This window comes from Salmo salar, chromosome ssa27, assembly GCF_905237065.1.
Source record: "Salmo salar chromosome ssa27, Ssal_v3.1, whole genome shotgun sequence".
Classification (NCBI taxonomy): Eukaryota; Metazoa; Chordata; class Actinopteri; order Salmoniformes; family Salmonidae; genus Salmo; species Salmo salar.
Window position 1 is genome coordinate 2,670,645 of NC_059468.1, and position 12,395 is coordinate 2,683,039.

The 12,395-nt window shown below is 42.3% G+C and overlaps 1 long non-coding RNA gene across 2 annotated transcripts in view; it reads left to right on the top strand.

The window, feature by feature from the left end:
* Window positions 1-12,395, top strand: part of LOC106588198 (uncharacterized) — a 53,843-nt gene that overhangs the window by 9,880 nt on the left and 31,568 nt on the right. The window contains exon 3 of one of the 2 annotated variants that reach the window (XR_001324606.2): window positions 3,110-5,353. The exons of the other annotated variant lie outside the window; for it this stretch is intronic. This is a non-coding gene — a long non-coding RNA (uncharacterized lncRNA). Of the gene's footprint in view, window positions 1-3,109; window positions 5,354-12,395 lie in introns of those variants that run through there. 2 annotated transcript variants of the gene reach the window in all.

A 12,395-nucleotide genomic window follows, 5' to 3' on the forward strand; every position in this document is an offset into this window, starting at 1 on the left:
GGAGGGAGGACAATGAAAGTTCACAGAAGTAACAAGTAAAGGTAGACCTACCAATGCATTTGTTATTTTACTGATATCAATTTTGTTTATTAATTGATTCAAACTCGTAATTCCGTTACCAAATTTAAAACGGAATTACCCAAAAATCTGAAACGGAATTACCGCACCTGAATTGGCTACAATGGGAAATCATAATAGTCAGAAATCACAGTTGGGTCACCTGTTCAGCCCTCCCTTCCACTGGCATACTTTTCTTTCTCTTTCTGTTGTTTGGTGGTCAAACCAAGTGTTGAAACAGTCTGAGTCTGGACAACCCCTCCCTATCTCTCTCCCTCTCTATCTGCCTTTCTCTCTCCCTCTCTAGTTGATGACACCTCTCCCAGCTCTTACGGACACCTACCCTTGAGCCCCCTGGGTACACAAGAAAGTGGATATTGACACCCACCACCTCAAATCAAACTTTATTTGTCACATGCGCCGAATACATCAAGTGTAGACCTTACCGTGAAATGATTACTTACAAGCCCTTAACCAACAGTGCAGTTCAAGAAGAGTTTAGAAAATATTTACCAAATAAACTAAAGTAAAAAATGATAAAAAGTAACACAATAACATAACAATAACGAGGCTATATACAGGGGGTACAGTGTGCGGGGGTACAGGTTAGTTGAGGTAATTTGTACATGTAGGTAGGGGTGAAGTGACTATGCACAGATAATCAACAGCAAGGAGCAGCAGCGTACAAAACAAATGGGGGGGGGGGGGTCAATGTAAATAGTCCGGTGGCTAGTTGATTAATTGTTCAGCAGTGATGTACTGGGCCGTACACTCTACCCTCTGTAGTGCCTTACGGTCAGAGGCCGAGCAGTTGCCATATCAGGCGGTGATGCAACCAGTCAGGATGCTCTCGATGGTGTAGCTGTAGAACGTTTTGAGGATCTAGGGACCCATGCCAAATCTTTTCAGTCTTCTGAGGGGGAAAAGGTTTTGTCGTGCCCTCTTCACAACTGTCTTGGTGTGTTTGGACCATGATAGTTTGTTGGTGATGTGGACGCCAAGGAACTTGAAACTCTCGACCCGTTCCACTACAGCCCCGTCTCAGATTGTTCTGAAATCGTTTCTGTTGTTGGAAACAGATAGGATTAGCATTCCTGCAACATTTTGTTGAAATATAATTTGACACATCCAACATCCTGATAGTACCAGGTTCTGACCACTAGTTGGTGCTGTTCCCATTATTAGCTAAAAAAGTTTGCTAAAGGGATAGTTCACCCAAATTACAAAAATACATAATGGTTTCCTTACCTTTTAACCTCTTATAGAACCCCTAGAGTTGATTGACGCACTGGTGCTAGAGCAGTGTTTGTCAGACCATGAGACATCCTGAAAGTTGGTCTTCTTATGAAAACGTCTGTAGAAGTGATGCGCGGGTTGACTCATAACTCGCAGTCCCCGCGGGCGGGTTGAATAAAGATAAAGAAAATACCTACACAGTCAATCGCCAAATAATGCTTTTGGGAATGGGCAGAAAAAGTTAACGTCAATCTACGGAGGCAAAAGGGACATTGTCGAAGTTTAATTCAATAAGACAAAAGCTGCGAAAGGAGAGTTGAAAATTAAGAGAAGAAGGGCCAGCAAAAGAATGTTTGGAAAATATTGGGTGAAGTGGTAAAAGAGGATGATTGCAGTGCCTGCTATGTTATTTGTGATGATTGTGAGGCACTATACACATTAGACAGTCACATGACAGGACTTCAAATAGGCCTATGGCATGTCAAGGGAACTGTAGCCTATTGTTTAGATGTGTTAAATGGAAACTGAAATCTGGACAGTGACTGTAGGTGTATAACCTCACAAATAGCCTTAATAATAACTCCTGCAGAGTTAAGCTTTTCTTGCAGTAAAACGATACACCAAATGTAGTAAAAATGTGGACTTGGGAACAGGAGTGGAGAAATAGGATTTCTTTCTTTCTGCATCTTGTGAGAATGCAATTCTCAGTTAGATACCATCTGTAGAGGTGCTGTCTTCATCATAAAAGTTTGATTAGTATTTCAACCAAATAAAATATGCATTGAAGCCGAACTGAAATCTTATGAGAAACACTTTGGGTGGTTTTCACAGCTTTCTTTTTCCTTACAACCGGTCAAACTGATGTCATTTGGAAATGCACAGTAAATCGTTCAATTTTTTTAGTTTTGTCGCGTTATTGTATTTTCTCCCCAGTCCCTAAATGTCTTTGCTCCGTGAAAGATGACGGACAAAACTTTACCAATGTCAACTAGATTGAAGCATTCATACTATTGATCCATTACATTATTCTGTTGGGCAAGGATTATTTAGTCTTCTAGGGCAACATATAATGACAAAAGAGAAGCTACATGAATCTAATTATAGACAAGTTGACTAACAAATAGCCTACCAAAATGTCGGAAATTATAAGCAGAAACATCTAAAACAGCCAACAACAAATCCTGCACGCCTGTCAAATTGTTCTGCAGTCTTTGACTGTAGCCTATAGCACATGTTCCTTATTTGCGGGTTAGGGTTGGGTGCGGGGCTCAGATTTTCACTTTGTCTCATAGTCGGGCAGTTGTGGATGGGTTATTAGCAATTGCAGGCGGGTGAACCAACAGCTGACCGCGCACCACTAGTCTGTAGTGTCTGAACGATTTGACCTAAAAACTATTATTACCACTCTATGGGAAAGGGGAGATTCTCACGAACACAATAGTTTTCTCCGTGTTGTGCTTTACCGGTACTAGTTTTAAAAAATATATGGAAGTATGAAGGTAGTGGTTAAATATGTGTAAAAAAACAACAAATACTTCCTGCGCTTTCTTATATCTCGTAAGTATAGGACAAACAGTTCAAAACCTTGATTCTTATCATTTATTGTTTGCCATTTATGAATGTGTTTTTTTTTTTTATACCTAAAGGGGTCCTACAATTCAAAATCAAATTGCTAAATGATCCATAGTATGACCATCTTGAAATAATTCCATGTGTCAGCTCAGAGCTCAATGCTTATCTTATCTGTTGTCTAACGAGAACAATCTAACAAAATAACATGGAACTACCCCCCTCTCTTTCCCTTTACTTTAACCAGCTTCCTCACCCACTGAGCACCGATCGAAACCGGACGTCTATGGACGTTGAAAAGTTGTCGAAATTTCCTCCCAGGCCTTGATGTTAACATCCACAGACGGACCAGCCTGGACCAAATCTGAACCTATCATGGAAGAATGTTTCACGAGTTTGGATAGTGCAGTACAGAGAGTAGAGCACAGTAGAGTACAGTCCAATACAATACAGTGGTGCAGTACAATATACTACAGTACAGTACAATACAATACAGTACAGTACAGTACAGTACAGTACAGTACAGTACAGTACAGTACAATACAATACAGTAGAGTAAAGGAAAGTATAGTAGAGTACAGAATTCATTAGTTGCACCTCCGTCACTCGGTCACATCATGCCATTGTTATGAACGTTCTCAAGCCGCCCTCTATCAGCGGCGCCATACTGGTGCCCAAAAGTCGTGATGAACCCAGTCATTCTGGACGGAGGCTAACTACTGTTTAGTCTAAACTACACTATAGTGCCTGGAAATACGATTACATTGCCAAAGTAGTCAAATGTTTAGTAGGAAAGAACTTTGGCAGCATTATCATGTCGTCAAAGTTTCTTTAGACAGATAGCAATGTTCTCATTAGCTACCAAAGTTCGTTAAAAATACTTAGCAATGCTAACGGTAGCTAGCAAAAATCTGGTGGCCTCCCCTCAACCTTAGCAATCTACTAATTATTTGCCTCCTTTTGAATGTCATTATATTTCCAAGCCACTGTAATGCACTTATGATGAAATCTTCATCAGCGCTCACTGATGATGCATTGAGTAGAATTCTGTCGGGCAACAGTCCAAAAATAACTTTTGAAACAATATTGTTACGAAACATGCAACCCATGAATTTTGTACTGTATTCTACTATACTGCTATAATCTACTTTACTGTACTCTACTGTACTCTACTGAACTTTACTCTACTCTACCCTACTCTACTCTGCTGTGCTTTTCTGTGCTGTATTGTACTGCACTGTACTTTACTGTGCTCTGCTGTGCTGCACTGTGCTGTATTGTACTGCACTGTACTTTACTGTGCTCTGCTGTGCTGCGCTGTGATGTCCAAACTTCTGAAACCTGAGGAGAATAACATTCATATCCATAATTATGCATTTCTGTGTAGTACAGATCAGGGACCCATGATGTAATTCTGTTACCATAATTCCGTTACCGCGTGTAAATCCACTTCACTTACTGTAGTTCAGTAACCAAAAGAGATTTTTTCAAAGCTGACACCCCATTGTTTCTGCAGACATCTTTGAATCTTCATTCAGAGGAGATATTTATGCATTTTTGGAAAACTTGGAGGCATAAAAACCTGAAGGAGATTTCACCGTAATACCTTTACCAAAGTTTGCATCTGCACAGTTCTTTAACAAAATTAGTTTTTGTACATATTTCAGTGGAAATTCTTAAAAGTTGTCATTTTGTATAGAGTTGTATGGTTTGTTCAACATTGAAATCAATGTTTTATTTTTGGCATACATTTTGAAATGAAAAATAATTGAGTTAATGCGTAATTACATTACAGTGGAATTGTCCATACATACCAACTGAGCTACAGAGTTACTGAGCTTGTGTGTCTAGGGCCTGTGTGTACATGTACTGTTTCCCAATCATGGCCCTGGGGAGCCAAAGCGGGGCACATTTTAGTTTTTGCCCTAGCATTAACACGTCTGATTCAACCAAAAGCTTGATGAGTTGATTAGTTCAGCCAAGTGTGTTAGTTATATGGCAAAAACTAAAAATGTGCACACCTTTGTGTACCCAGGATTGGGAAACACTGTGGGAGTAAATACGCTCAGCATATGGCCTTCATCAACATGCAGAATGACAGCAGCCTCCACTCCCCCTCCCTCCGTCTATGCCATGTCAATCACCGGGCCTGGCAGGAACCTCAACCCTCCTCCATCAATCATCACAGAGAGACAGTAGGCCTTGGCTGATAGGAGGGCAGGCCTATGGAGACCACCAGAGTAAACACAACACAGCACAGAGAAAAACACACTACTTTATAGCCTGCTGTTGCTAATTTGGATGTATGTCTTGCCATGGAAAGTCATTGATTTGAAGCTCAAAGTCATGTGAAGTCTGGTGTCACGGTGAAGAAAGAAAACACTCCAGATGAAGATACAGTTCTCTGATTACTTATCCTTGGCTTTGGCCATATAGATGCAGTATTGTATTTATGGAGTGTAATATTATAGACTCTTCTCTTCCTCTCTCACCATTGTTGTTTGTGTTGCTGCTGTGCTTTGGGGTAATGAGGCGTCCAGTGTGCTTTGAGAGAGCCAAGATACTATATCTATAACAATAGCAGCATCAACATTTGTCACTTGCCTCTTGGTGGGTGGCCCTAAGGATACGACACTTCAATGTGGTGCATTGGCCAATGGCCCTTGGTGTCTGTGTCCTAACCCTGCCTCTCTTACATTTGTGTGTGTGTGTTAGTGTGTGTGTGAGGGAGAGAAAATAAGAAAATGTGTGTGTGTTTCTGTCGAATTCAGTGCAGACACCACTGCCTGAAATGTTGTTCGGGCTGGCCCGGGTTCTGTACCTTTCACACCAGCTGCAGCGGTAACATCGATTCCTTTGGAGAGTTTATTCATCAAGATGTCATCGGTGGAAGTGGACCAATGTTATGTTCCCTGTTAAACTGGGCTCGCCTCTAGACTGCCCTCATGTTTATTAGGGATTCATCATAAACTGTGGGTACTGGGAACAGCCTCCAGGGCTTTTGGTGCTGATTCTGAACAGCCTATTTAGCTCTGCTCTCAGTCTATGTTTACAACTGTGTTTATTACTGTCGTAGCTTAGCTGGACTGTAGTGGTTCCTACTGGACATGGATGTGGAACGTTGATCCGACATCTTAGCTTTAGAACGAAATGGAATTCAAATAACTTAACCGATGTCAGCCAGTTAAGCGCTCAGTACTATACTTCCTTCAACTTCCTTTAACTCATTAACAGCACAGGAAGGCAGAATGTCCACCAATAAGCACAAAGCTTTAAACCACACATAGGAGTTGGGCTGATTCTGCAATTTTTATAACTATGCTCCATTTCTGTGCATGTATATATCTGTTCTCACAGAAATACATGTTATAGATCTCATAAGCATATAATGGAGGGAGCAGGGGCGGTTCTGGGGGGCATGGGGGCCAGTGGAGTATGACATTTTTACATAACTTAATTTTGCTATCTTTCTTTTTTTACATCCGTTATTAGACAGTGGCAACGCGGAACACTAATGATTATGAACATGGTCTTTTGCCTGCTAATGCCTGCAATGCAGTGAAGAAAACGATATGACAACAATAACGTCTAATGTAACTGGCCCCTCTAACAGTACAACTGGCCCCAGCTTGGCCCCACCAGTTGAAATGGTCTAGAACCGCCACTGGGAGGGAATTCAGAACATTGGTAATTTCCGGTCTGTTTTCATTAAGGACGACTCATTTGGGAGAAAGCTTTTAAACACGGAGTGAAATTGTTATACTGGCAATTATGTCTGGAGTTTTTGATTACAAAGTTGACAAACATGCTAATTTATAAAGTGAGGTTACAAATTATATTCAATTGCTCACCACGCAAACTGTGTGTGTGTTTGAAAATGAACAAAAGCCATAGCGTAAGCAAAATGAATGTTTAGCAGATGAGACTGACTTTATTTCATTTTAGCCAGATAGAATAGGTTTTCTGGTGAAATTTGACTCTGCTTTAATCTCAATGCTTTATTACGAAACTATTACAGGGAGAGATGGGGGGCGAATTGGTTGGTGTTTTATTTTGGGATGATTTGTGGGCCAGGTGCTTTCAATCTACCCGTAATGCCTTGGGTCTATGGATTCCCTGATTCCCAGTCAGCCATACTAAAGCACCAGAAGAACAGATGGTCTCTCACCTTGCTGTATGGTTAAGCTAGATAAATCCCTAGCTGAACCAGTGATAGTGTTGAACACCGGTGGCTGTCGTTAAAGCTACTGGCTAAGTATTCTATGATAATAGAATAGCTGTGAAGTATAGCGGTATTTTTCAACCTCTCTTCCTGGAACGGAGAGAAGCTGCAAAGCGTTGTATGCTCCTCGTGACGGATACTCAGTATCATGCCCATGTGTTTGTTATGTACCTTCCAACTCTCAGTGGCGCGTGCTTACCTTTCGCCAGCTTCATTGACTGCATTTGACACTTTTACTGCATTGCTCGTTTGACATTGGGCTCTGGTCAAAAGAGCCCAATGTCATTGACTTGTGACTATTGGCCCTTTTGAGATACTTGTGTATAGCTCAAAGGTGCAAGTCAAGTCGTTCATCCATTGGAGATTTGACAGTCAAGTTATGTGTGTATCTCAAGTCAATATTCTGCATCCTCCCCTCATCACACACACACACACACACACACACACACACACACACACACACACACACACACACACACACACACACCGCAGCTCCGGCAAATCTTATTAACTGCTGCCACAACTCATTCGTCCCTCATCTTTTTGTCTAAGCATCGTGGAGCAAGGGGTTGCTCTCCGCCGCAAAGTGGGCTCCTTTTAGGGTTTTTATTCGCTCTAAAGGAGAACGATGGCAAAGGGCCGGCCATCCCATACTGTCAGCTTGCCTTAGGAACCCTGGCCTCTGAGAGGCAGTTAATGGGATCAGTGCTTGCTGGAGTGTGCGGCTCAGTGGGAAGACATGGTGCTGGTGACCCAATCCTCTTTTGATGGGATCACGGCTCGCTCCTAATCCCCCTCTGACCCGTCTAACCTAAGGGACTAGATCCAGGGGTACCACCCGTTCCCCACTTCTCCTCGCTACATTTTAGCTACAGTCGTTTCACAAATGGTACAGTGGTGGTGTTAATGTTTTAGCCTCGCAGTACAATTCTTGTACTGCCCATCGCATGGAGAGAGTCGTTTAAAACCCTCTTCTTGTTAATATTGAGTTGCACCCCCTTTTGCCCCCCAGAACATCCTCAATTTGTTGGGGAATGGATTCTACAAGTTGTCGAAAGCGTTCCACAGGGATTCTGGCCCTTGTTGGCTCCAATGCTTTCCACAGTCTTGTCAAGTTGTCCTTTCGGTGGTGGACCATTGTTGATACACAAGGGAAACTGTTGAGCGTGAATAACCCAGCAGCGTTGCAGTTCTTGACACACTCACACCGGTGCGTCTGGTACCTACTACCATACCCCATTCAAAGGCACTTACATTCAATCTTTTTACTTGCCAATTCACCTTCTGAATGGCACACATAAACAACCCATGTCTCAATTGTCTCAAGGCTTAAAGATCCTTCTTAACCTTTCCCCTCCCCTTCATCTACACTGATCGAAGTGGATTTAACAGGTGACATCAATAAGGGATCATAGCTTTCACCTGGATTCATCTGGTCAGTCTATGTCATGGAAAGAGCAGGTGTTCTTAATGTTTTGAACACTCAGTGTATGTCGAATATTATGTTAGCAAAGTTCAAGTTAAGGTACAGACCCACTATCCAGGGGCGGAAATCCCGGGGGGGACGGGGGGACACACGACCCCCCCATCCTGGGAAAAATATGATTTGCCCCCCCCAATATATCACTGAAACATAACTATGTAATTTCAATTATATTAATAATACGCAATGAAAGCAATTGTGCTGATTATAGACACTTAATAGCGCGTTTTTAAGTTTCAAAAGATTGCGACCCCCCCACCCTTTTCCTCACAATGGTTTGATCCACTGGCAAGGTAACAGAGGGGTTGTAGCCACTGTCTGAAAGGCACTCAATGAACGTAACTGACGTGAGGTTAATCCAGTCAATCGCGCACTCACACTAGCTGAATATGCAGAGCTAGCGTGCAAATATTAACTATTAAGCTAGCTAGTACCTATTCCATTTATGTGGCCTCGTCAAAGATGGAATCTTTGCTATCGTCAATTTATTCCGAGATCAGCATGCAGATGATGTAAGTTAGTGCTTCAAAGTCCCTGTGATAAGGTTAGCGATAAACTGAAGTCCAAACTGAACAGAACTACACTCTCTTCTACCATTGTCTTAAATATATTTAATGGTCTCGTTGCAAAAGCTAAATTGTCGCAAGGGAACTTAAACTTTATTTTATTTAACCCGGGTTGCAAAGATTATAGCAAACACCACTGAAACTGAATTGGTGCTCGCTAGCTTTGCAAATTCAGCTATTGTTGGAAGCCAGCCAATATGAAACAAACTATTAAAATTACAAAAGGTTGCAGCATATGTTGTGTAAATGGTGAACTCATACAGCTGTCAACTCTTGTCATTTGAATCCGTTTCACATTTGCTAGCAACCTTTTAGATCGAAGCCCAAATAGAATGATAAAAGATAAGATGATAGAAGCCCATCTCCTACTGTAAATAACCTACACACTGTGTGTGTGTGTAGCCAGCCAGCCAGGTAGAAAAATGGCAGAAAAATAAAAGACGGACATCAGAGTATTTTTCAGTACACCAAAACGCAAAGTAAGAACCCTAGTAGCCTAATATCTCAAAGACTAGTTGATAAAATGTTCATAAGAAAGAAATGAAATTCTAATGGAAATGTTTCACAATGATGTCATTAGGCAGAGCAGGCAACAGATGGCACACAGACAGCAGAGTCGGGGACAGATATGCAGGGACAGACTGGCAGAGACAGGGAGTCTCAGGTAAGTTTGTTGAGTCTTTGTTTGGCAACATTATGAAAGGTTCTCCATTTTTTTTACTTGTAAAATAGGAACATCATTGGAAAATGCCATGGATACCCCCACTCTCAACTTAAACTGGTGACTGAACTAAGATTTGTTAAAGGCAATGGTATTGCTGTTGTGAGTAGTTGTGTAGTTTTGGGTACCGGCAGTTAGGAGTACGGGAAACACCTTATTTCTTTGGTTCCTCAAAATACATTTACCATATTACAATGTAGGCTATGTGATACAGCACTACTTTTGGTGTCCCCCTCAGGAATTGCTCTTGAGAAAATTTCATGTAATTGTCCCCCTCAAAGTTGATATCAGATTTTCGCCCCTGCCACTATCGTGTTGATGTGGCTGTTAGGTCATACAACATGTTATGTGCAGCGTGCAATGGAGGGGAAGGGCACTTTATATTAGAAAAAAGCTGTGAAATTCATCATGACCAAAATTGGAGGTTGCATGTTTAACTAACGCCACATTTGGCTCGTTGGTTGCTTATTTCACTTCATAAAGGGGCCTTGTAGGTGATCGCCTCTTCTCTGAACCTGAACGTCTAATATTTTACAATTGTAGACAAGATATACAGCACATAGAATTCTATGAGATACTTTTACTACCCTCAGTGTAAAGTCATGACCAAAAACATGAAACAATTATTAAGACTTTTCCAACCCTTCTTACCTAATGAGGAATTAGTTAATCCATTTTAAACATTGCTTCAGCACCTGCTCTTTTGAAGGTCTTGTCGATCTGGGGAAGAAACAGCAGTCAGATGATCACTCCTGACAATATTAACGGTGGATGTATAGAACAAACTAGAGCCCTTGCTGTGGTATTTATTCAGACAAGTGTCAATTGTCAGATCTGCTCATATACACATGTACGGTAAAGTAACTTTACTGTAGCATCACTACCCCACTTACTTTCCCCCAGTTGTTGATTAAAGAAGTTCATGCTGATACCCGGAAGACTATAGTCAGAACAAGAATACAGAACAATATTCTGGTAGTATCCATCTTGATCAGTCTCTGATTCCATATTTTTCTGCCCGCCTTGTCCGTCTGCAGAGCCTTATGCAGCCAGCCTGTAATGTTGGACTGTGGAAGGGTGAGAAAGAGAGAGTGTAAGCCTGTCTATCTGCACACCTCATCCTGGTTTGTCATAATAATAACTCTGGGGGACCCATCATCTCCGCACTGGAACATGTAATTACAGTGGGATATATGGTTGAGAGAACCATGTATATGCTGTACTGTAATGTGGACATTCACACATACAGCAATGCACGCACGGCACACACGCACAGCACGCATGCACGCACGCACAGAACAACATTTTACACACAGACAGCCATAAACTCACTCATGAGTGCAGATATATGGTTCAATTGGTGACACGTCCCCCCCCGGAACCTAGAAGTAGACATTTCCCTAGGCCGCAGCTTTAGTTGAGCGATAGGTAACAGTTGTCGATGTGTTCAGAGGGTGCCTGGTTCGATGGAGGCAACACTGTTATGTACAGAAACACGCAGCAATCACAGAAAATCTGAGAGAATATCTATGAGGGGCTCCCAATGTTAATGCAGGCTAGCTAAACAAAAAGCAGCGACCATGTATTTAGTTTACAACCTAAGATGATAGAAAGGGAACAGAGACTCAGTAACAGAGCTAATGTATTTCCATTCCTGCATATTCCGCTGAGCTATGATTGAACTGGTGCCCAGGTATCACTGATGCTGCATGGGTCACAGAAAGGGCCGTGTGGACAGGGCACTACAGACTTACTTTTGTAAGTATTAGTTGAGGATCCCAAGTGATGGGGGACACAATCTCGTTGGCCTTCAGGTCCTCTGAATCGAGCTCCTGCACCCTCATGGACACAGTGTTGAGGTAGAGCTTGACCAACCTGTCAAGGTGTGGTAGTGGGGTAGCTCTGCACCAGCGTCACCAGCCACATCTTATCCGACTCACGTGTCACCGACTGGGTGCCCTTGATGCCCGTGCTCACTGTGGCTTCCAGCCTTACCCATGGCGCCCTGCGGCACTATCGTCCGACACGCCCTGTACCTTGCCAAAGGGGTTTTGATTGAGGTTCACGTTGTGCTTGTTCATGCTGTCAATGCGGCACTGTTCGTACATGAGGTCATTCCATGAACTCCAGGTTCATCACCTTGTGGTGGCCCTCCAGCAGATATTCTTTAGGTTCTCCGCAGATGACGCAGTTCTCAATGGTGTTCATACTTTGCCTCCAGTCCTTGCTGATGTCTGCCAGAGAATTCTGGATGCCCTTCACTTCCCCCAGGGCATTAGAGAGCTGACTGAGGGCTGTAAGTACACTGCCTAACTGGGACTACTAGCCTGGGGACAGACAGTTGGAAATGGTTTAGATAGGACTTTACATAAATCAAAGTGCAGTACAGATTCACATAATGCAGCCAATGTAAAAGCGAAAATAAAAAAGGTTTCACCTTCAGTCGTGCTTCTACTAAAACATCACATCTTACTGGGTGATAAATAAATCATGGGATTTATGTCAGTTGCGAGGCCTTAGCGGGTGAATTATTCCTTTTCT